This window comes from Cherax quadricarinatus, chromosome 17 (genome assembly GCF_038502225.1).
Source record: "Cherax quadricarinatus isolate ZL_2023a chromosome 17, ASM3850222v1, whole genome shotgun sequence".
In the NCBI taxonomy this organism is placed as follows: domain Eukaryota; kingdom Metazoa; phylum Arthropoda; class Malacostraca; order Decapoda; family Parastacidae; genus Cherax; species Cherax quadricarinatus.
In genome coordinates this window covers 14,832,201-14,858,651 of record NC_091308.1, presented here as the reverse complement: position 1 = coordinate 14,858,651, position 26,451 = coordinate 14,832,201, and the positions used below count along the sequence as shown (strand labels likewise).

At 40.1% G+C, this 26,451-nt stretch overlaps 1 protein-coding gene across 4 annotated transcripts in view; it reads right to left on the bottom strand.

Moving 5' to 3' along the window:
• The window catches only part of LOC128686280 (notch homolog 2 N-terminal-like protein R), a 925,742-nt gene that overhangs the window by 277,874 nt on the left and 621,417 nt on the right, over nucleotides 1-26,451 (bottom strand). Inside the window, exon 1 of one of the 4 annotated variants that reach the window (XM_070085811.1) lies at nucleotides 17,403-17,467. The exons of the other annotated variants lie outside the window; for them this stretch is intronic. The gene's annotated coding sequence lies outside the window, so the exon portion shown is untranslated. Of the gene's footprint in view, nucleotides 1-17,402; nucleotides 17,468-26,451 lie in introns of those variants that run through there. 4 annotated transcript variants of the gene reach the window in all.

The window sequence follows — 26,451 nt, the reverse complement described above, 5'->3', positions numbered from 1 at the left end:
TTGGTTAAAGACTCGGTTCTAAGATCGGCCAACTATTTTTTTTTCAGAGTTCGAACATTCTGGTGGCAATTTGTTATATTTTGTACTAAGAGTTTGCATTTCGAATCAGTGAGTGCGCGCGCACGTGTGTGTGTCTGTGTGTGCTCACTTAATTGTGCTTGCTGGGATCAATTCATAGCTCCTGGCCCCGCCTCTTCACTAGTCGCTACTGGGTTCACTCTCTCCCTGCAACATGAGCTTTATCATACCTCTTCTTAAAACTACGTATAGATCCTGCCTCCACTGCACCACTTTCCAGACTATTCCACTGCCTGACAGCTCTACGGCTGAAGAAATGCTTCCTAATATCCTTATGTCTTATCTGAGTTTTTAGCTTCCAACTGTGCCCTGCCAATGCCTCTCTGCATTTTATACGTTGTTATCATATCCTCTCTGGTTCTCCTGTCTTCCGGTGTCGTCATGTTGACTTCCCTTAACCTTTCCTTGTAAGACACACCCTTGAACTCCGGGACAAGTCTTGTCACAAACCTCTGCACTTTCTCCAATTTCTTGTTATGCTTGACCATGTGTGGGTTACATACTGGTACTGTGTACTCAATATGGGCCTGACGTACACGGTGTACATCCCGTCCTCCTTTTTCTCTTTCCTCCTCCTCCTCCTCCATCTCTTATTTTTAAAAATTCTTCCTCCCATTATTCTTATTTATTTCAACTCTCTCTCCTTCTCCACGCCATTTATCGTCTCCTCTTCCTCAATTTTAATCCTCTTGTTTGTTTAATCCTCTTCCTACATTCCTACTATACTTTCGTGTTATCATACTGGTTTTCCTTTTCTTTATCCTCGTGTCATTCTTCCTTATCCTTTCTGTCACTCTTTTTTTATGCACAAGGTTTTACAAGGTTAGGTTAAGGATTCCTAACTTTATTGAGATGCTAAGAGTTGTTACCTTTTGTGTTGTTATGAGACACACAAGTAGGGAACAGGATGGAGTTGGAGCCATCTGTGGGCCAGCAATTTCATTTCATCAGCTGACTTTATTTTGTTGATATTGTTATGCTGTAGGGACATGTTCCAGACTCAAGTCATCCTGGGAATAAATGATTTCAGATGAAGTGATGTTCTGGAGAAGGGTACAGTCAGAGTGAAGTTGCTACTTGCTGCCCGTCTTGTGGTGTAGAAGCTCGCTTCTCGTTGTCCTCAGAGTGGAGTTAAGTGTGCTACTTTGACGATGTTGGCCTTATACATAACAGTAAGGCCGCCGTCATCCCTCCTATGTTGTAGGCTCTGCTGAAATGACAGATCTATCCAGGCTGGGTTCAGGCGAGAGATGAGGCATCTTGCTCTGTTTTCTACTCTGTAGAGAAGTCGCAAATGAGATGGTTGGCAGGCAATCCAAGAACGTGGAGTATGCTCAACGTGTAAGCGTACTTGTGCCTCGTATAAACTCTTGCAACCTCTACTGTCGAGCAGATGCGAGATTCGTCGAAGCACTGTAAGCTTCCTTGCCGTCTTGTTTGCAAGATTTACAACGTGGTTCTTCATGGTCAGTTTGGAGTCAGATTTCACTCCAAGGATATCAACTACGTCCCCGGTTACTAACACTCTCCCATTCATACTTACTACTACTCCGGCATTACCATCATAGTGCCTAGAGATCATCATCATTTGTGTTTTCTCAGTAGCAAATGTTACCTGCCATCGTTTACCCCAGGCTGATATAGCTCTGAGCTGGTGATTGATGTAGCTTGGAGCAGCTGGCATTTCTTCTCTTGGATAAGTAAACGTCAGAGTGCAGTCGTTTGCTTATGCATAGGATTCTGGGATGAGATGGTCATTGAAGACATTCCATAACAATGGCTCAAGGACGCTTCCCTGTGGAATACTTGCCCCAGTAGGGTATCTTGCTGATTCTGTCCCATTGATAACCACCCTTAGAGATCTACCTTGAAAGTAATCACTGAGGAGACAGTGTAGACTCTGCAATTCCCAGTGCTTGCAGTTTTGCCAAGAGTCCCTGGTGCCATACTCGGTCGAAAGCATTAGCAATGTCCAGTGCTACCACACAGCTGACTTTGAATTCATCCAGTGACTGGTGCCACTTAGTGGAGAGGTTTAACAGTAAATCATATTGATGGTCACAACGTGGTGAGTGGTAGTCGAAAAATTCTGTCATTTGCCGTGAGATTATTGTCTCAAGGATCTTGCCAGAGATTGACAGAAGTAACACTGGTCTGTAGTTGCTGATTTATGCTCTGCTCTTTTTGTGAACTGGGACTACATTTGCATTTTTCCACAGAGAAGGCCATTTACACTGCTAGGCACTGCTGAAAGATGCAAGTTAGAGGTGCAGCTAGCTGGTCTACACAGCCATTCAGCAATCTTTGACTCAGCTTGTCTGGGCCCACAGCCTTTTATTGGTCTAGCTATTTAAGAAGAAATGCACCTCCTCCTGCCTTATTGTCACCACTGACAGCTTTTACACAGTTCTTGCAGCTAGCCAAGGAGGGTTCCCTTCTGGATCAGGAACTTGCATCTTGGCAACAAAGTGTTCGGCAAAGAGGTCAGCTTTTTCCTGACTACTAATAGAGTTGGTCCCATCCTTTCGATTTAGAGGTGGAATAAGTTCATCAAGCAGATAACCTTGCCTGTACTTGACCAAGGACCACCTGGTTTTGGAGCCCACTCTACCTGATGCCAGGTTTCTTTTTGTGTCCGCCTCCCATTTAGAGATGGCCCACTTTTGACTTCACCCATATGCCGATTGGCTTGCCTGTGCTTAGCAGTAGCAGCCTCTCTACAGCAAAAGCTGAACCAAGGGTGATCTGTAGGCTTCGTCACATACCGCCGGTGAGGAATGTGTTCTTGTTGTAGTTTAAGGATGTGTCCATTGAAGGCATTCACTTGGCTGTCAACATCCACTTGTAGAAGAGCTTTCCATCGGAGGCTGCGAGCTCAGAACAAAGTGCTGGTCAGTTTCCTCTTTCCCACAGCCAGGTTGTACGTGTGGATTCCTCACCTCTTTCTGTTGGGATCTTCACTCTTGTAAAAACAGCCTTGTGGTCAGACGATCCAACATAGCCGAGGGGTTGACAAGTGACTATACCATCTGATCTCTCTCTCTCTCTCTCTCTCTCTCTCTCATCTTCCTCACAGTCCATTTCCCTCTTTTCCCAAGTTTCTTCTCCTTATCCTTCTCTTTTGTGTCCTTCATCCCATTTATCGTCCCCCCCCATTTCCACATCCTTCCTTTCTCCTCTCTCACCTCCTTTCCTTCACTGACCCCGTCTCCTTGCTCCTTATTATATTTTTCCTCCTCTTTCCCTCCCATTTCTTTTCACCTTAACCGTACATCCTTCTTATCCCTTTTATCTCTGAAACCTTTCCTTATCCTTGTTCTCACTGTTTTTTCTCCTTTTCTCTCTTCCTATCCTCCTCCTGCTCCTTCTCTCCCTCTTTAGCCCCTCATTTCTTCTACATTTCTCCCTCTCCTCATTCTACTTTTCCGCCCCTTCTATTTCCTTACTTCTGCTTCTCTCCTTCCATTATCCCTCTTCCCTTCTTCTCTTCCTCTCCTTTCCAATTACTTCCCCCCTCACCCTTCCTGGATCCTCTTTTGTTCCCACAATGTAAATATCACGTATAGAAGGTAGGTAGGGAGTCCGTCTCGCTATTAGGGACCGGATCCACTTCCCTTCTTAAACCGAATGACCCACATACAATATATATATATATATATATATATATATATATATATATATATATATATATATGTATATACTGAATTATCACATGTGATATTGTAGCTGCACATTGTACAGTGGACATCACTGAAAACAAACTCCTGACTGTGGCAATTCTCTCGTCGTCTTCAATTAATTCATTATGTTTGTTTTGTAAAACATTACTTGCTGGTCAAGACTGCCACAAATATACTTCAGCTTCACCATTATTCCACCCATTGGAGCGAGAGAGATAGAAAAAGAGAGGGAGATAGAGAGTGAGAGAAAGAAAGATTGAGAGTGAGAGAGAGAGAGAGAGACTCCTAGCCTAACTTCATGTCTGAATGCAAAGAGAGAGAGAGAGAGAGAGAGAGAGAGAGAGAGAGAGAGAGAGAGAGAGAGAGAGAGAGAGAGAGAGAGAGAGAGAGAGTGTTCTGGTACATGTCTGAAAGACATGTTTTTCAAACTAACGCATCGGTTAATTTACTCAATATTTTGTGTCAGCTTCGGAACCTGAACTGACCTTCTGTCTTCCTGGGTAATGTTCGTGTCATTCACCACTGTGCAAACTTAACTGAAAACTTTATAGATTAACCATCATGTCTTTATTGCTAATAAACAATCTGGTGTTGCAGGTAATAAAATGTATGGTTAATATTTATTTAAGTAAATATACCGAAAGTATTCTGCTTGTTACTCTGTTTATTGCAACTTGAAAGTTACTTAATGAGCTTTTTTTGTGTCTTGTGATCTCTGTTAATTACTATGTTGACCTATCTGATTAAATATAAATCACGTACTCGAAAATTAGCGATTTAAAAAAAAAAAAAAAATGCTACAGCCTTATGGGTTACACAGCGCTGTGGTGTGTTATGAGGAGTTATGGGTTAGTGTGATAATCTATGCAACTGGATTTGTGTATACCTGAATAAACTTACTTATGTAGAGATACAGCTTAGTTTCTGTTAATAAGCTAAAGAGTAGTTTGGGTTTTGGATGGGACTCTCGGCGAGGAAGCCAGAGTGAGTGTGTCACAGAACTATTGATGTCGAAAGTGAATTCTGTTTAATCTCTGACAGACAGGACAGTCTATTACGATATCGTGCACTCAGCCTGACGGTGTTCACAGCAAGGTATGCATGTAAATGTCATGTGTGTCTGAGTCGCAATCCTGCTAACTTAGTTTTCTATATCCGACAACAATGGAAAGATGTCGAGGAGTTCAAATGCAATTTGGTGTAAAATAATTTGCTGTGCAATAACTCGGATGAATGTTATTGTTAGCGACTTCAAAGTTGTTAAGAGAGTACTGGAAAATAATCTGAGCAAGGGACCTCCCTCTGGAAGTTTAGAAGATTGTGAATAATGGATCAAAATGCTGAATTTACTTGTTCATTGGCCTGAACCTCAGTGTGTCCAGAGACCCAGCAAAAAACGACCTCTTTGTGTCCGCTAGAAATGCAGCATAACCAGTATTGTATACGAAGTGCAATGGAATTTGGGAAGACGAATTTCTGGATAGCGCGAAGCGAACTTTGGGAGTCTTTAACAACGGCGAATGAAAATATGTACATAACTGCCATGTGTATAATTTCGGCACGTACTGCATATGACTCTTTTATAAAAATGCTGGCCTTGAATTACTCTATCTAGAAAAAAAAAACGTATACCCAACTCCATCCCGGGATTTGGACTCTTCAGTGTACACTGACCTTATTCCTGATAGCTATCAAGAAAAAGATTGTACCGAGGATGGAGTCTTGCGGTACGCCTTCGACGTGCATGAAATCTGGGCAAAGGATATTTACAGTAATATTAAAGTGTGTCACTTATAGAAAAACTTTGAGGAAAAAGGACAAATCAACTCGTAGGCCTAAGGACAAAATGTTGTAATACCAGGTAGTGCCGAAAGTTTTTTCTAGATTGAAAAACACGGCAGTTACTGAATGGTTGTCAACGAAGGCATTTCAAAGGTGTGCATCGAGGTGGAGCAATATATCCGTGGTTCTAAATAAGCGTAGAACGAGCTTTATGTTTTAAAATACCACACGAGTGGTTTGTTAACCAAGCGTTCTAGCATTACATAGAGAAATATCTTGGCTCACTTGAAGTATTTGGCTTTGGAAAAGGGAGGACCACTGCTCTTTTCCACTAAAGAGGTATAATTCCTTCTGACCAAATCGTTTGAAGAGGTGTAAAAGAAAGAATTGTGCTTTAAAGTGTAAGTGTTAAAGTACATGATCATGGATAGTGGTTAGCACTCTGTTAACATCATTGTAAGTCTACTGAGCGTCAAAGGAACGTTAGTGTATCTGAATATGATGAGTGGGGTGAACTCCAGCTCAGGTTTGGAGTGGAAGAAGATAATTGTATCCCTTTAGAGATACGAATCAAGTGACGCTTAATCACTGTGGCAACTTAGCAGAGTCTGCTGGGTTTCCACTGACACCTGTAAAAATGGGGACCGAGTCTAGTGAGTGCTTGTCTGCTAACTTTCATATTTTTTCCAGACTGTGCGCATATAAATAGTGGATGGCGTTTACAATGAATAGGTAAGCATGCCAGCAAGTTTGTTGAACTATCCGAATAACTCGACATGCGTGCTCTCTCATGAACGCATTGGGGAAAACATCGTACAAATGACAAGCATATCTGCAGAGATAACAGAGGTGTTAAAGACTTTTATTAATTCATCTGAAGAGAAGGAATCAGGAGGGAAACCTGAGAAAAAGACATCTCATGCATAAAGCATCCAGTATGCATTATCAAATTTCCTCTTGGACCAGCAAGGAGGTCGGGCATAAAGAAAGAAGGTAATGAGAATAGGGAAGTGATCACTGTTGTGGAGACTTCTTAACTGTTCAGTCGAACACTAACACAATAGACCAGGGTTAAATATATATATCAATACAAGAGAGAGCGAGGGTTCGGCGATCTAGATGTGTTGGAAAATTTCTATTCACAACAAGAAGTTGCTGAGTAAGAAGAGACTCTATCTGGTCTCCATGAGAGCCACAATGTGAACCTTGCAGGAGTAAAAACTCAGAGTTAAAGTCGTCTAATTAAAGGAGCAACTTAGGTAGGGACGTAATTCAAGCAAAACTCCCTCGTGTCACCAGTCTCTATTCGCTGCTTTCCCAACAACCCTTAGCTTCACCAGTCCCTTTACTCTGTTCTCAACCAAATCCTTAGCGCCAGCCATCCCTGTATTTTGTTATCGCCCAACTTCCCTTCGCTCCACCAGTCGTCTCTGTATTATCGAATTCCAATAACCGATTCCGCTCGGGCATACATAGTGAAGTCTTCATCCAATATACGTCCGCTTTATCAGCTGGCTATGAAGTAGGTTATTTAACGGAGAGTGAGCATTCGAATAATAAATTTCTTAATATATTACGGGGTAGTAAAGGCTGAAGTCTCACACTATCATGAAATGTGTGATGTAGAGTGAGAAACATTACAATATCGTACCAACAGGATTGACTTAAATTCCTATTAAAAAATTAATGAATAAATGAGCTAATGAATAAATAAACTAATCAAGGGGGCTTATTAGTTTCCATTAAGTCAAGTAAAAAAATAATTCTTAAAACTGATCGATATTAAACTTGTCTCGTCTAGAATATTGAGCTGTTTTCACTGCTCCTTTCAAGGAAGGTGAGATAGATGAGATAGAAAATAATAATATTTACTCTGTATTGATTGCTTCAAAGCATATAGAATGTACCAGATGGAACAAAGATACAAAGATGATGTAAATATCTCATAACCTGTAACATACATCTGCACATAATTTAATGTCTGTATGCGTTTTTAGTGTATATTTTTTTGTATTTGCTGTCAGTATTATTATCACCACAGGGGATACGTTTTCATTGTTTATTACTGAGATGATGTCCAGACCTCTTGTAATAGTCCATATTATATTCTTCACTGTTATTTTTTTTTTTTTGTATTTTCTCTGTTCGCCATTTTTATATTATTGTATATACATAGTGGATATAATTTGTGAAACTGAGTGAGCCAGGGATGTGCAAGTTGATGATTGGTCCTAAATACTTGCATAACAAGTGGTGGACATTGAGAGCGATGGCGAGTTAGCACGTTAGTTTGTCCATTCCCTTACTTGCTCAGAGCTCGGTTGCTTCCGAGCGAGCATTCGCTCTGTCTCCATTAACATAGCAGCGCTGTATAGCCCTTGTGGCTTAGCGCTTCTTTTTGATTATAATAATAATAATAATCCATTAACATAGTTAAAATATATCTTAGAATTTTTTATTTTGTCTTTAAGTCCATAGTGTCGCTTTACATATGTGCATCCTTCCATTTTGCTCTATTGAATTGGTGAGTTTCATACAGAATGGAAGACATCCCCATAAATAAAACACCTCAGCCCACATATACACATCATGGACTGGAAACATGGACGTATTATTTACCAAGAAAACAACTGGACTACCACTATCCACCTTAGCAACACCACAGAACAAAGCTGAGGGATTTAATTTTTGTCTAGACCCATTGCACGAATAATCTTGGATTAACATATTAAACACAAGATACTATGACCTCACCTCCGTCTGACTTCTCCCGGCGGCACATGACCTGACCCGCCAGCGCCTCACCTTCTCAATATGTTTTATGTACCAAAAATGAAGGAGCAGTGGGTGAAAGGTCATAAAAAATGGTTTCTGTACTGAATATGTCTTAATTTTAGGCAAGATGGTATATTAGATAAGACGCTTATGCAACAGTTAGGTATCTTTATTTCTAAACGTTTCGCCTACACATTATGCTTCTTCAGTCGAGTACAGAAAAGTTGACAGAAGCAGAAGAGACGTGAAGTCGATGTAATCAGTCCATCACCCTTGAAGTTTTGAGGTGGTCAGTCCCTCAGTCTGGAGAAGAGTATTGTTCCATAGTCTGAAACAATATGGAGTTGAAGTAACAGGATGGAGCCTTATATACTCTTCTCCAGACTGAGGGGCTGACTACATCAAAACTTCAAGGGTGATGGACTGATTACATCGATTTCACGTCTCTTCTGCTCCTATCAACTTTTCTGTACACGACTGAAGAAGCCTAATGTGTAGGCGAAACGTTTCGAAATAAAGATACCTAACTGTTGCATATATATCTTACCTAACAACCTGTCGGTATTTTATACCATTTTGATGTTCAAGACGGTATATGCACACACATGGACTGTGTTGACTTGGGGTTGAGTGAAGGTGAGTTGCTCACCTCGTAAATAAATGTGATGTTTATTTGTGAGGTGATTAACTTGCATTCGGCATACGGGACATGCTTTAAATCAATTTTATTATAATTAAGTTCTATCCTGGGACTAGTATTTCTAATGCATAATGTAAATATGTTTGTGCAAAATATCTTTATTCAGTAAACATAGGTGCATTTCTGCTCTTTTGTTTATCACAGTGAGATAGTTGGCCTACAACAAGCCCTTCTTTGAAAGCAGAAGTAAACAAGTCTTTCATGAATTGTATGTAAAGTAAAAGGACACAAGTGCAACTAATGTGACATTTATTGTGGCAACGTTTCGCTCTCCAGGAGCTTTATCAAGCCATTACGTAATGGCTTGATAAAGCTCCTGGAGAGCGAAACGTTGCCACAATAAATGTCACATTAGTTGCACTTGTGTCCTTTTACTTTACATATTGTCGGTAATTCTACCAACTTTATTACTTTCATGAATTGTACACGGAAAACAGTAGGTCAGGTTCCCAATTTCCCCACAAGTATAACAATATACTGGAGCGAGTGATACGGAAGTAAGGGTATAACTTAATTATAGGTAGGGATGGAGTAAACTAAGAACGCTTCGTCAAGAGCTAATTTTCATGGCTTTCAAAATTTTACCAACAGATATAATAAATGTAGCCGGAATGGAGATAAAAGTTCTCAAAAGAATCAGCGCCTGGTTATACTGACTGAGTAGGACTACCAGCGATAAATTAATTGATCAGGCCGTCAGCAAAGAAGCCTATTCTTATGTGTAAATTTTCAGTCATTTGACTGGAAAAACACTAAAATAATGACTACGGTAATTCCGAGTCATTCACTAACAGGAATGTAATTGAATCAAGCATCATCAAGTTCCACTATTAGTCCTGCGAAATACAAATGATCAGCCATTCACTGTTTGAAACATTAAAATGTATAAAATACAACAATAGACTTGGTTTAGTTTCTCTCTCACTGAGCAGCATCCAATAATGCCCTGATTTTCATACAAAGGAGTCTTCTTAATTTCTCAGATATATAGAGGATGGCAAAATAAGCTACGTTTTGGAGCTAGAAATTAATACGGAAAAAGCATACTGGACCAGAGCCAAGAAAGCATACGGTGTTTCAGTAGACAATAAAATAAAACCTACTATCGTTGGCTGGCGGAACGAGAGCTTTGAAGATCGTATAGAACGTAGAGGGTTGACACAAGTCCATTATCAGCTTCTGCTGGAATTTCCTCAGAGTCAACCCTCACCCTCTCTCTTCCACCTATAAATAAGGATCTTGATCCTTGAAGCATGGGAAGAGGCATGCACGAGGAAATTAGCCAAGTTCATCGCAAAACATCGGCACTTATGGGCCCCAACCAGCACTTATAAAAATACCTTTGGCACTCCGCAGGAAGAGCATGGGGAGAATCCAAACTCTAACACTGGAGATTTATCTAGGTTGCCATCAAGGAGAAAAGCGCACAACCTGTGGGTGAGGAGTGGCGAGCACGTCGCTGGAAGCTGTTATTACCAAATAACATGAGAAAATTGATTTTACCCGACAGGCGTCGATAAGAACACCATATAAGAACTTAAACAGTTTAACAAAAACCTTTATATAACATCTGAGTTTGCAGCAACCAGGATGGAACACACACACCAGATTAAGCAACTCCTTTTCTGGACTTGCTTGATCTGAACCAGATTGGTTATTCATCCTTGCTGGAGAAGCCACAGACTTTGTAGAGGTTTGCAACATAACTAGTTCTGGAACCAAGTAGTTCGACCAATGAAACAAGACTACATCACTAAACTGATGACATTAAAACATAAAAGGAAAAGAATTCTTATTATTATTACGTTCATGGGGATTGCTAAATCCAAAGGAGTAGTACAACCCCTCGTGGGAATGGGATACATTTAGGCTTGATCCAAGGAAGTGGAGTACAGACTCACTGGTATCAGAGAACCTCCCTTTAGGGGTGAAGGATCAGAAAAGATATGGTTACGACATACAAGATACTAAGGGGGCTTAAGGGAGTGGCTCAGGGCTCAGTGGTATCCCTTTCGGCTCACAACCGAAGTGCTAAGGTTCGATCAAGGGCCGGATGGAGACGTTGGACATCTTTTTTTGCACCTGTTGCTTTAGGATTTAGCCGACTGCTGCGTGTCACATCCTGGGAAAAGAGAACCAAAAGAAGAAATAAGCAACACTAATTGATTTCCTTAGATTAACGTGGGTTACGAGCCTTCTGGGATAATAATCAGAAAAAAATAAATTCTTGAATTAATAAATCGGATGGGAGTTGATTATTTGAAAAGTGGGGATGTACAGTGACTCAAGAAATGGACAGGATTCCATATGTAGTTTTAGAAAGATGAATATTAACGTCTACGAGACTGGAAAGAAATGAATTCAGGCTTAACTAAGTTCAAGGAACCATCACTAGGCATTATGTCGAGATGTGTTGCTCACAGCTAACACTATTGCATTTCTCCCTGTTTTTATCTCATACTTTATGAAAGATCACTATAGCGATTCTGAAAAGTTTTGCAAGCAATTTTCCCACTTCCACTTCTGGAGAGTATCTTCATATTGAATTTTCGCAAGACTGGTGCATTGTTTATATTAAACAAATAAATAAATAAATATATATATATATATATATATATATATATATATATATATATATATATATATATATATATATATATATATATATATAAATATATATATATATATATATATATATATATATATATATATGTAATGAATATGATAATCCTTCTTGCGCATCTCCCCCGATTTTCCCAATGTCTTTCACACACCAGCAACTTCCCCCTCACTATTGTCTGATGTCTCACCAACACTCGACGTCCTCTTTTCCCTTTCCTCTCCAAGGATACTTTTTTCTTTCTTCTTCCTCTCTCACTTTTACGTCACTTAGTTTTGGGTTAAATGTAATCATTATACGGAGTGGAGAATCCTTAAGACGAAGTAAGTTTATATTTTATGGTGGTAAATTTTGCATAACGAATAACAAATATAATTATCGCCCTCATTTTCATATTCACTAGAACACTTTCAGAGCTCTAAATGTGTGTGTACTCACCTAACTGTACTCACCTAGTTGTGGTTGCAGGGGCCGATACTCAGCTCCTGGCCCCGCCTCTTCACTGATCGCTACTAGGTCCACTTTCTCCATGCTCCATGAGCTTTATCAAACCTCGTCTTAAAGTTATGTATGGTTCCTGCCTCCACTACATCACTTGCTAGACTATTCCACTTCCTGACTACTCTGTGACTGAAGAAATACTTCCTAATATCCTTTTGACTCGTCTGAGTCTTCAGCTTCCAATTGTGACCCCTTGTTTCTCTGTCCTCTCTCTGCAACATTCTGTCTCTGTCCACCTTGCTTATTCCACGCAGTATTTTGTATGTCGTTATCATGTCTCCTCTAACCCTCCTGTCCTCCAGTGTCGTCAGGCCGATTTCCCTTAACGTTTCTTCGTAGGACAATCCCTTTAGCTCTGGAACTAACCTTGTCGCAAACCTTTGCACCTTCTCTAATTTCTTGACGTGCCCCACCAGGTGTGGGTTCCAAACTGGTGCTACATACTCCAGTATGGGCCTGACGTACACGGTGTACAGTGTCATGAACGATTCCTTACTAAAGCATCGGAACGCTATTCTCAGGTTTGCCAGGCGCCCATATGCTGCAGCAGTTATCTGGTTGATGTGTGCTCCCGGAGATGTGCTCAGTGTTATACTCACCCCAAGATCTTTCTCCTGTAGCGAGGTTTGCAGTCTTTGGCCACCTAGCCTATACTCTGTCTGCGGTCTTCTTTGCCCTTCCCCAATCTTCACGACTTTGCATTTGGCGGGGTTAAATTCGAGAGGTCAGTTGCTGGACCAGGTGTCCAGGCTGTCCAGGTCTCTTTGGTATATTCCTTGTTGGTGTCCCCCTCTGTTCTGCCTTCCCAGAGTCCTTCCTGTCTCCCCTGTAAATCTCGTGTTGAGCTCCTTACATACCTCTTGATCGTTTCTTGTGAGTTCCCCACCTTCTTTCCTCAGCCTGATCGCCTGGTCTTTGATTGTTATCTTCCTCCTAATGTGGGTATGCAGCAGCTTCGGGTCAGACTTGACTTTCGATGCTATGTCGTTTACGTACTGTCGCTGGGCCTCCCTCCTTATCTGTGCATACTCGTTTCTGGCTCTTCGACTAATCTCCTTATTTTCCTGGGTCCTTTGCCTTCTGTACTCTTTCCATTTTCTAGTGCACTTAGTTTTGCCTCCCTACACCTTCGGGTAAACCAAGGGCTCGCTTTGGTCTTCCCATTATTTCTGTTGCCCTTGGGAACAAACTTTTCCTCTGCCTCCTTGCATTTTGTTGTTATGTATTCCATCATTGGTAGGAAAGTCAGTAAACGAAATTTACTGACTTTCCTACCGATTATCTGTCCCATTGAATCTCCTGCAGGAAGTTCTTCATACCCGTGTAGTCCCAACTTTTATAGTTTGGCTTTTCCCATTCAACTTCTCTTACGCTCTCCACTTGTAACTCTACTATGTATTCAAACCTCAGAAACACGTGATCACTAGGTCCAAGGGGCCTCTCATATGTGATGTCCTCAATGTTTGAACTGCTAAGGGTGAACACGAGGTCCAGTCTTGCTGGTTCATCCTCCCCTATCTCTCTGATAGTGTCCCTGACATGTTGATGCATGAGGTTTTCCAGTAACACATCCATCATCTTGGCTCTCCATGTTTCGGGACCCCCATGTGGCTCCAGGTTTTCCCAATCGATCTCCCTGTGGTTGAAATCGCCCATAACCAGTACTTTGCTCTGCTCGAGTGAGCTCTTCTTGCCACATCAACCAGTGTGTCCACCATCGCTCTGCTGTTCTTGTCGTATTCCTTTCTTGGCCTCCTGAAGTTCTGTGGTGGGTTATACATCACTGCAATGACTACCTTATGTTCCGCAGACTGAATTGTACGTACTACTTAATCCCTTTCTCCAATCTCGTCCATGCCTTCCATTTCCTCAATGTGTGTGTGTGTGTGTGTGTGTGTGTGTGTGTGTGTGTGTGTGTGTGTGTGTGTGTGTGTGTGTGTGTGTGTGTGTGTGTGTGTGTGTGTGTGTGTGTGTGTGTGTGTGTGTGTGTGTGTGTGTGTGTGTGTGTGTGTGTGTGTGTGTGTGTGTGTGTGTGTGTGTGAGGAAAAGACAATTAATTGGCTTGAGTTTATTCTTGAAACACTTGCTGACAGTTCAGATTTTTTCCGTTGGTTACTCAGTTCTTCAGAAATCCCTTCAATTTTAGTCTTAACCTTCCGTTCAGCTCCCTGAAATGATTCCTCTGTCTGCCTCCTTTGAAAAGCTCACCTTTAATGCTGATTCCACATATGAAATCTTTATCAGAAACTGATTTACTGAGCTGACTTTAAATTTCTCCTTTCGATTTTGTATTCCCTGACGTCTTTATACTCCTGGCATCAGTCCCCCTCCTTTACCGTGGAGAGTTGAATGCTCACATGGATGTACAACTTTCATTATCATATTAATAGTGAGCAAACGTGAGGCTGTTGGAGCACATATTTTGGTACAAATCATTTGCTTTTGAATGATGAATTATTAATCTGATTCGTACAGCTGGGTTGAGGATTAAACAGGTCACAAACATGTATACTACGACAACATTTAGTTTAGAATATAAATCAACAAGTACGTCAGAGCTGCGGGCGATAAACAAGAATGCTGTAGCCATTTCTCTCTGCCCGTGTAAGACGATGAAAAAGGTGCTAGTGGTTCACATTCGACTATCGCAAGCCTCGAACTGGGGGTATACATTTGCAGGCCCACCTTACTATCGACTAGGCCATGGTGACTAATATATTAATCACAGACCTAATACAAATTGCGTTTAATCAATATTAGCAGCGGTCAACAGCTGCCACTCTAGACTATAATTGTTTAAAGACGATATGGGAGCCCATTTGGAGACAGGAGCACGAAATAAATGTTTGAATGTATATTTCGACCTTCAACTAAGGTCCTCATCAGCAGGTATAAGAGCGAGAGGAAAATATAGTTATATACAGCCAGAAGTATGAGGGACAGAATTACATAATTAAGTTCACGATATTAATAATTACAGCAGCTATTGATGAAAATGAAAGACAAACTGCAGATCACTCTTCAGTGAATTCTTAAGTGATAGTGCCATGTGTTCCGACACTAAGTGCCTGTTATACATGTTCCTTGAGTAACAATATTCCTTGAAGCCTTGAGTAACAGTGACCAGGCACAGTAGGAAGAGGAACACTGTACTTAAAGAAGATCAGTACCATATATTTGTTATTATTACGTGCATCATGCAAGCCTTCCTTCCTGCAAGCAACTGAAAGAGATGAGCTTAATCAGTATGTAAAATATCATATATTGGAGTATAATTCAATAAATAATTCATATGTACTCTGGAAGAATAAAAGGTGGTAGTGTATAAAGCAGGAAGCCTTGACATCTTCTCCACTATTTTCGGAAGCTGCTTTGCATTCTGTATCGTAAAGAACGCAAAACAGGAGACTAGCAGAGGGCGAACCCATTCTTTTTTTCTGTTTACCGAGGCCACGTACGCTGAGTGACTTCTTTGTGTTCTCTCTTTCTCTCTTTTATCTTATGATTTTTCATAAAAGAGAGCTCTCCTATGTAAGTTTAATGACAGTTATTCTGTGCAAATATAACTTCCTTGCCACACACTCTGTGCCACATTTACATGCATCTATAACGTTTTTATTCATTCATTCTTCTATCTCTGAAAATAAAATGTTTCAGTTTATATTCAGCGAGTATACATGTTACTTTGAGCCTAGTGGGTAAAATTTTATTCCATTTTTATCCATATTACATAAGAGTTTCATATCATATGTTACTTGTGTTAATTATTAGAGTTTTATATGGGAATCTGTGTGGTGTTAATTTCTGTTTCTTTTTACTGATCATCTTTACCTGCTTGATGGCAAGTTGGTGAAATTCGCAATACGCAATACGATTTTTTCATCGTTAAAAAAAAGACAAATATCGGTGGGTCAGGCCACGAAATCTTATCAATCTACTATTAATATTTCCAATTAAAACAACTCATGACCTGTGCTGCTTAGGTTTTGAAATGAACAACACACGATTTGGAGTTTAGACTTCAATTTTTTTAACAATCACTCGTTTTGCAAAAATGAATGACTGTGTGGATTTCCTAAATGTAGAACATATAAATGAATAATATAATAATTGTGTATTAAAATGTGATGTTATTTGGACCCTTCGAGAAATTTCGAGTGTGGGGGGGGGGGGGAGCTGCTGAGTGACGCCCGGGGAGACGCCAGACTGAATTTAATGTATGAACACTGGACTGAATTGTTCAGTGTAATCAGGTGTTTTCGAAGATCAGTTGGTGTATATCGGCCTCAATCCGTAATTTAGAAATTGCTGACACGTTCCTGCTATAGAACTGGGATAAATAATGTTGGAAACCTTTACAATTCGGCAACTAGGACGGAAAAATAGAGGACTTCAATGAATCCTTCCAAAGAACACACCTTAGCTAAGTGATTCTTACCCACAATGTAAAGTAGCTTTTGCGTTGGCCATTTCTTTTGTGTGCCCAGCAAGCCTAATCATGTATAGTCCACATTATTTTATAATTTACCCTTATTAGTATTAATGTTTAATATTGTAATTATTAATTTAATGTGAAGTCTAGCTTTTTGTGAGAGTGGTAGAGAGTGGGTATTGAGAGATTTGCAGTTAGGCGACCTGCTGTGACTTTAGTCCTACTTACCTCACCCAAATTACTTACAGTTAGTAATTCGGGTAATGCCCTGTCTGCCTCCTGCAAGTGATTTACTCACATAATTATAATTTACAACAGATTGTTTCCATAATTGATTCTTGCTACAAATGCAGAATCTTAATTGACTATATAGCGTCAGAAAGATGGGACACTAGCCAATTTTTATTTCAAAGAATAAATAACTAGAAATTATGGGTGGAAGGCAAAATGTCGACAGTTAGATAATGAAAAGATACTTATAGTAGAATTATCAAAAATTAATTTCTTCGTCATCAGTGAAAACAGTCACTTGTCAGCGGAACCCTGCATAAGAAAGGTTTGCTCTTCTATAAGAGTCTTTGTATTATCATAATATAAGTGACCTTGAATAAAAAGTTTTTTTTTTGTGGTATTTATGCTTAGTTTTTTTGAGACTTGTGGTCTGTTGCCATTTTTTTCCAGTATAATAACTGAAACTAAACTTTTTCTCCTATACAATAGCTGAAACTAAGCATTTTCTTCTGTATAATAACCGAAACTTAGCATTTTTAAATAGAAGTCTCTTATCAATTTTATCCCTGAGGGAATTGTGAAGGTTTATTACTCGCGCCTCACCTTGTGTTGTCCCAGCCTACTCCTCGTCTTGTGTTGTTCCAGCCTACTCCTCGCCTTGTGTTGTTCCAGCCTACTCCTCGCCTTGTGTTGTCCCAGCCTACTCCTCACCTTGTGTTGTCCCAGCCTACTCCTCGCCTTGTGTTGTTCCAGCCTACTCCTCGCCTTGTGTTGTCCCAGCCTACTCCTCGCCTTGTGTTGTCCCAGCCTACTCCTCGCCTTGTGTTGTTCCAGCCTACTCCTCGCCTTGTGTTGTCCCAGCCTACTCCTCGCCTTGTGTTGTCCCAGCCTACTCCTCGCCTTGTGTTGTTCCAGCCTACTCCTCGCCTTGTGTTGTCCCAGCCTACTCCTCGCCTTGTGTTGTCCCAGCCTACTCCTCGCCTTGTGTTGTTCCAGCCTACTCCTCAGTGCCTGAAAACAATGATTAAACATTGTCTCATTATAATATTTCATTTCGTACAAACACAGGTAGACTGTAAATTATATTTTGATCCGACTTCATAAACACAATCATGAAGAACAACCTCGTAAACAGTGTAAGGTAGAACCAGTGGCAGGTCATTCTAAAACTAGCATGTCACTACGCTGTCTATCGTAATATAACGCTAGAAATACATGAACAGCGACAACGGAATACATAAGGATGTAGAAGTCATACTTGTGATTAGGTAAGATAAGGTTTGTCAGGAAATAAGAAAAGAGTTTCCTGTCGCGGGTCTTTATCATGACCCGTTGCTGGAGCTTTTGGTCATCTGACTGAGGCCTTTCGCTGGCTTACCGGTCCACCCCTTTAAAAATTGTGGCAATAAATACTTGTGATTTTGTTCAGATCTTGACACAGGCTGATTTTCTCACCACACCTGGAGTTTACCTGAAGAGAGTTCCGGGGGTCAACGACCCCGCGGCCCGGTCTGTGACCAGACCTCCTGGTGGTTCAGAGCCTGATCAACCAGGCTGTTACTGTTGGCTGCACGCAAACCAACGTACGAGCCACAGCCCGGCTGGTCAGGAACCGACTTCAGGTGCTTGTCCAGTGCCAGCTTGAAGACTGCCAGTTTGATTAATTTTATAACTTTATTATGCACCTCCACACACATTCCGTGAGCTGCAGCAAAAGATTACAGAGAAACATAATGAGTAAAGAGACTGAGACCTAGTTTAATGCAGCCGTAGCGGCGAGGTTAATGCCCTCTTTTATGTCCATTCAGCGGAGGGTAGCGAGAGATCATATGGATACACAAAAGCCATAGGGACTAGGCTCTAAAAGGGTAAACATGAATGCTTTTAGGTGAATATTCTCCACAAATTGACATTTTTAGCTTTTACAAGCGAAATTTTGGACACTTGCTCAAAATTTCTTTTATCTTATTTTTACTGATGAGCTAATTTTTCATATGCAGATCTAATATTATACTGTCTGTCAATACATTCTTGAATGGAAGGGTGAGGTTTAGTACTGAACACGCTGTGGTGCTCGTTATCCCCCCCCCCCCCAAAAAAAATAACAACTCCAACAACAATAACAGACACGGGGCCAGTTTTAATCAAGGTTTAATTGCTCTGTCTCTGGCTGTTACCTCATGGCTGTACTATGCTACGTTGGACCTGGGTAAGATATACTAAATTCATAATGGAATTTATAAACACACACCACAAACTACAAACAAGAAGTCAAGTGTCTATCAACAAGTTCCTTTGAGAACTGGTAATTAACTAAGGCACACACGAGTACACAGAAGAAGAATTTTTACCTGTTGTGGTGAAAGATTAATATATTTTCATTATCTCCCCTAATATGTAATGGAAATGCTAGCTTAAGATGAGATTTTTTTGTGGATTTTAATGTTAAAAAGTAAAAGAAACATTAGCAGAACTTTTGTTTACATGATATCTGAAAGTATTGGTATGTTACACCAAACAATAACAACAAAAAGAAAATGAGTGGAGTGATAGACATAATCAGGAAATTGGAGCAAGACCTGACAAGGCAGGAATGATTGATAAAAAAAATCGATTAAGGAAAAGGAAAGTTTGAAGAGTGAAATGGAAGTAACAGAAAACGCATTATTATTACTTAGCTGATATTTAAAATAAGCAGAGATGGAAATAAAATTGGTATAGAATGCAATTGATAAAAAGGGATTAAAGACAGTTATGCAAGGATAACGAAGCAAAAAAAATAAATAACGTGAGCATCTAGCTCATAATATCACAGAAAATTTCAAAACAAGGTGAGAGAGGGAAGAAAAAAATATAAGAATGATATGAAAGCTAATATAGAAGACAGACCAGCAAGTTGAATTATCTAAAAATCACACTTGTTAACATTAGACTTTAAATATTAAAAAAGGAGATAATTAATGTTTAAATAAGCTATTGATGGGGAAAAAAATGTTATTGTTTGAGGATTTACTGAAAAAGAACTGAAATCCTGATCAGAAACAGAGGAAGAAAATCACATAAGCGAGATAAGGAAGCACTAAGATAATTTCGATATTCAAAACCATATACAATCTGATTCAGGAAAACTGGGAAAAAATGAGATAGACGAAAAACAGGCCACTGAAAATAACTTTTACACAGGTTAGGCTTATGGAAGAATTTGTAAAGAAATCAAATGATATAGAGAAATTTGAAGACTTTAAACATATCAGTTAAACAAGACTTTTACCAAAAGGACGCTAAAAAAAAGAAATTTCCCAACACTGTTGAGAAGGTAAATGAGGAAATAGGTGAAGAAGAAAAGACGTTTGATTACAGTGTAACGAGGCTATACCAACTTGTTAAATAGTTTCTCAAGGAAACGAACACAATTAGTAACTAAACTAAAATGTGTGAAAAAAAAGGTGAGACGAGCACATTTGTAATTCTGTTGACTAAAATTGATATGGTGAGTTTAAAAAAACTAGAGTTATAGTCTAACCAGATTTTAATAAAAATTAGCAAACCATATTTTAAACGAGGATGCAGTTGAAGGAATTTTGAGACGAGAGAGAGAGTAAGATGACAGAGATTGATAATATTGGTGAAAGAAACAATACAAGTTTCAAAAATATCATGCTGAAAACGTAAATAATATTAAAATTTTAATGCTAGAAATTCAAAACAGCGATTATAAACTTATGGTAGTTTATGCATGTCAAAGTAAATGCGAGATTACATAAAAGAATATGGGGATATATATATATTTTTTAAATAACCCCTTCAAAAATTTATTGTATCTGCAAATTTTTAATTATTAACAGATCTACTGGGTAACTTTTGAGGTTTTAGCGAAAAATAAATGGTCAACAGAGTTCCTTAATGAGCATAATGACATTGTTTCATAGCATCAGCATATATTTAAGTGACACTAGTGAGAGAAGACAACACTCCTGTTACCTGATATTTACTACAGCATTTGCTGTTAAATGTAACTTAGAAAAAAAGAAAAGAAATTCACAAACAGGAAAGATTAGAATATAAAATATAGTGCTTGAAAGCAGTATTTTAGAAAAACAACATTTACACGCTCAACACAGTGCAGACATTTATTTTCTCAACACAGTGCAAACATTTACACTCTTCTCAACACAGTAAAACTTTTACACACTCATTAACATTCAGTATTATCATTTAAACAAAACCAATAATAATTAACTATTATCCACTCCGATTTAGCTCCTAATATAATTGACTCCGGTCTAGATGTTTATGAGTATAATTTACAATTGTATTACAGCAATAGTTCTGTGAATGTTCTCGCTCGTTGTCTACAACTGTAACACTCACAAGCGCACACACATGAAAACGCAGTCACTAGTGTATGAATCTTACAATTAAAAAAGACATAAGGGTGGTGATACACTTTAATGAATGCTGTAAGAGCTCCACAATACGACTTCGGCTGAGAATTTACCAGCACTTCCAAGGTGTCTAGACGTCTGATGAGATGCTCCACAGACACAACACCGATTGAGCACTATAGTAGGATTTAGCATTTTCGTCGGATTTGGCCTGTTTACAAGATATGTGTACTGAGAGGTGCATATCTCTGGGTGTATATACTGAGATGTATATCTATATCTATCTATATATATATATATATATATATATATATATATATATATATATATATATATATATATATATATATATATATATATATATATATATATATATATGCAATAAGATCACAGTAAACAGGTGATTTCAGAATATGCAAAACAACCACTCTGAAAGAATAGAGAAATTCCAAGCGCTTTCGTGACTACTCACATTATCTAGTTCCTTGATAATGTGTATTGAGAAATGGCATTACCAGCTAAGCTTAATTTATAAATATAAATATAGTGAAACTTAGCTGATAAAAGACAGCAAATCGTCTACACAGCCGCCCCTGCAGACGAGGTCTAGAAGCTGTCGAAACCATCTTTCAACGGGCTGTAAAGATTTATAATTTGTAAGATTATAAATTACCCCTAGGGGGTGTTATGTCAGCATATTTCATTCACTGATGGCTGACAAAATACATACTTGCTTGGACTCAAAAGTCCACACCTTACTGCCGACTATAGGTTGATTACAAACTCCTTGCAACTCAAGAACTGCGCAGTCCCCCGTACCACAAGAAATTCGTAACATACCTTGCTCTTGTAACATGAGCTATGGTGTTCTTCACACCTTCGACAGGTATCGGTGACTTGATAGAAGCTGAAGTGTCCTTGGATGTCCACGTCTTCCATTGTCTAGGAAACGCACACTGGTACACTATGTTCCACAAGATTTGTCTTTATTGTTCACAATCTTATCACAAGAGAAGCTGATCACACTTCTCTTAAGTGTTTATTGTGTTTTATGAGACACTTTGTTCACACTAACGCACAGATCGTTGTTCTTTGTTGGTTATCCTGGCGTCAGTGTCACTCTCAGTAGAGTCAAAAGTAATCTGAAGACGCCACAGCGCCCCATGCCGTCACTCCCCTAGCACAAAGAAAAAGCTGACCTAGTACTTTTGCTTCCTTGCCACTTCCTCGATGAAGCAAAGCAGAATGTTTGATTCTTGCTGTCTTAAGCATAGACAACAATGTCCACTATCTTTACTATGGTAATAAAGTGGGAGCAGGATTTTCCTTAATTGTCCTGCTAAAGTAAGAGATGTACTGTCTCTTACTAAACTACACTTTGCAACACTGCACTGCAAGGAGCAGCGGTCACTTGACCACGTCGCATACTCGTACGGCATCTGTGATCAATTACTCACTGTAGCAGTAAACAAGACGCTTGCCACTTCTGAGAGGGCTGGGCCCCTCAGGGCTGAAAGGGGCTGAAGGGGCTGAAGGGGGCTAATACCCCCCTCCTGGAGAAAATTTCTCCACAATGTGAGTAGTCACGAAAGCGCTTGGAATTTCTCTATTCTTTCAGAGTGGTTGTTTTGCATATATATATATATATATATATATATATATATATATATATATATATATATATATATATATATATATATATATATATATATATATATATATATATATATATATATATATATATATATATATATATATATATATATATATATATATATATATATATATATATATATATATATATATATATATATATATATATATATATAGACCTGTGGGTTAGCCGACAATACTAACGCACAGGTACCAATATTTTCAGAGAGGTAGACAGTGGCAGCAAGAGCGTTAAATCCCGGACCATATTTTTCTCCGTGTCTGGGAATAAGGTTTAGATGGTTGAGTCTGAAGATGAGGGAGAAAAGAGGATAAGGAATGGATCGAGAGGATAATATATCATGTTAGTTATGACAATACATACCGAACCATCAGAGGCTTGGATATGGTTTTCTACCAACAAATCTGAGGTCGGCTTAAAAGAGCATGTTTTCAAGTGGATTAAAGCTTGTAGCCAATAAGTGTTATTTTCAGTTTTGCAGCGTGTGAATGTTGTAGTCCAGAATATATCATTTGTAACGTTCAGCCATGGAATTGAACTGATATAACTATTACTGAATGGAAAATAAATATACTGGATTAATTGTGTGTGTGTGTGTGTGTGTACTCACCTAGTTGTGGTTGCAGGGGTTGAGTCACAGCTCTTGGCACCACCTCTTCACTGGCCGCTACTAGGTCACTCTTCCTGCTCCATGAGCTTTATCATACCTCTTCTTAAAGCTATGTATGGATCCTGTCTCCACTACATTACTTCCCAGGCCATTCCACTTCCTGACAACTCTGTGACTGAAGAAATACTTCCTAACATCCCTGTGATTCATCTGAGTCTTCAACTTCCAACTGTAACCCCTTTTTTGCAGTGTCCCACTTCTGGAACATCCTGTCTCTGCCCACCTTGTCAATTCCTCGCAGTATTTAATATATCGTTATCATATTCCCCCCCCCCCCCCAATCTCTCCTGTCCTCCAGTGTCGTCAGGTCGATTTCCCTTAACCTCTCTTGGTAGGACATGCCTCTCAGCTCCGAGACTAGTCTTGTTCTTTCTCTAACTTCCTTACGTGCTTAGCTAAGTGTGGGTTCCAAATTGGTGCTGGATACTCCAATATAGGCCTAACGTACACGATGTACAGGGTCCTGAACGATTCCTTATTGATATGTCGGAATGATGTTCTTAGGTTTGCTAGGCGCCCATATGCTGCAGCAGTGATTTGGTTGATGTCCGCCTCAGGAGATGTGCCCGGTCTTATACTCACCCCAAGATCTTTTTCCTTGAGTGAGATTTGTAGTCTCTGGCTCCCTAGACTGTACTCCGTCTGTGGTCCTCTTTGCCCTTCCCCAATCTTCATGACTTTGCACTTGGTGAGGTTGAACTCCAGGAGCCAGTTTCTGGACCAGGCTGCAGGCCTGGTACAGATCTCTTTGTAGTTTTGCCTGGTCCTCGTCCGACTGAATTATTCTTATCAACTTCACATCATCTGCAAACAGGGACACTTCTGAGTGTATTCCTTCCGCAATCTCGTTCACATATACCAGAAACAGCACCGATCCTAGGACTGACCCCTATGGAGCCCCGCTCGTCACAGGGGCCCACTGTGACACCTCGTCACGTAACATAACTCGCTGTTGTCTTCCCGACTGGTATTCCCTGATCCATTGCAGTACTTTCCCTGTTATCCCTGCCTGGTCCTCCAGCTTTTGCATTAATCTCTTGTGTGGAACTGTGTCAAACGCCTTCTTACAGTCCAAGAAAACACAATCTACCCACCCACCCCTCTCTCTCTTGTCTTACTACTGTCACCCTGTCATAGAACTCCAGTAGGTTTGTGACACAGGATTTCCCGCCCCTGAAATATTGTGGTTATCGTTGATAAGCTCATTCCTTTCTAGGTGCTCCACCACTCTTCTGATAATCTTCTCCCATGACTTTGCATACTATACATGTCAGTGACACTGGTGGTTTGTCGTTTAGTGGTTCGTGTCTGTTTCCTTTTCAAAAATTGGGACTCCATTTGCTCTCTTCCATACCTCAGGTAGTCGAACTCTTTCGATAGATGTGTTGAAGATTGTTGTTAGTAGTACACATAGCAACTATGCTCCCTCTCTCAGGACCTATGGAGAGATGTTATCTGGCCTCATCGCCTTTGAGGTATCGCCTTTGAGTATCTTCCTCGGTAGTATGTATTGTGTCCAACATTTGATGGTGTACCCCACCTCTCCGTCTTTCTGGAGTATCTTCTGTCTCCTCTGTGAACACTTCTTTGAATCTCATGTTGAGCTCCTCACATACTTCGCAATCGTTTCTTGTGATCTTCCTTCCTTTCTTAATCAGCCTGATTACCTAGTCCATGACTGTTGTTTTCCTCCTGATGTGGCTGTACAACAGCTTCGGGTCAGATTTGGCTTTCGCTGCTATGTCATTTTCGTATTGTCGTCGGGCCTCCCTTCTTACCTGTGCATATTTATTTCTGGCTCCACGACTGCTCTCCTTATTCTCCTGGGTCCTTTGCCTTCTGTACTTTTTCCATTCTCTAGCACACTTGGTTTTGGCCTCTCTACACCTTTGTGAACCAAGGGCTCATTTTATCTTTCTCGTTATTTCTGTAACCTTCGGTACAAACGTCTTCTCAGCTTCCTTGCATATTGTTGTCACATATTCCATCATCTCATTTACTGACTTCCCTACCAGTTCTCTGTCCCACTGAACCCCATGCAGGAAATTCTTCATGCCTGTGTAGTCCCCTCTCTTGTAGTTTGGCTTCATTCGTCCGGCCCTTCCTGCTTTCCTCTCCACTTGTAAGTCTACCAGAACCACATGGTCACTGGCCCCGAGGGGTCTTTCATATGCGATGTCCTCAATATCTGCGCTGCTCAAGGTGAATACTAAGTCCAGTCTTGCTGGCTCATCCTCTCCTCTCTCTCTGGTAGTGTCCCTTACGTGTCAGTACATGACGTTTTCCAGTACCACCGCCATCATCTTAGCCCTCCACGTTTCTGGGCCCCCATGTGGCTCCAGGTTCTCCCAGTCAATTTCCTTGTGATTGAAGTCACCCACAATCAGCAGCTTTGCCCTGCTTGCATGAGCCCTTCTGGCCACTTCAGCCAGTGTTTCACCCATCGCTTCATATCTCTCATCATACTCTTGCCTTGGCCTCCTGCTGTTCTGTGGCGGGTTATACATCACTGCAATTACCACCTTGGGACCTCCAGACTGAAGTGTTCCTATTATGTAATCTGTTGCTTCTCCTCTGTCTTGTCTCTCCAGCTCATCAAAATCCCATTGGTTTTTGATGAACAGTGCTTCTCCCCCACCCACTCTGTTATCTCTGTTTTTCCTCAGGATCTTATATCTCGGAGAATTGAGACACTTATGCAACACATGGGAATCTTTATTGAAGAAACGTTTCGCCACACAGTGGCGAAACGTTTCTTCAATAAAGATTCCCATGTGTTGCATAAGTGTCTCAATTCTTCAACTTGTCGGTTTTCTAAACCATTCATCACATCTTATATCTCGTTGGAAAGATGGCATCTGTTATCATTACTGTGAGCTTCGTTTCTGTGAGAGCCACTCCTCCCACTTATTTATTATTCCA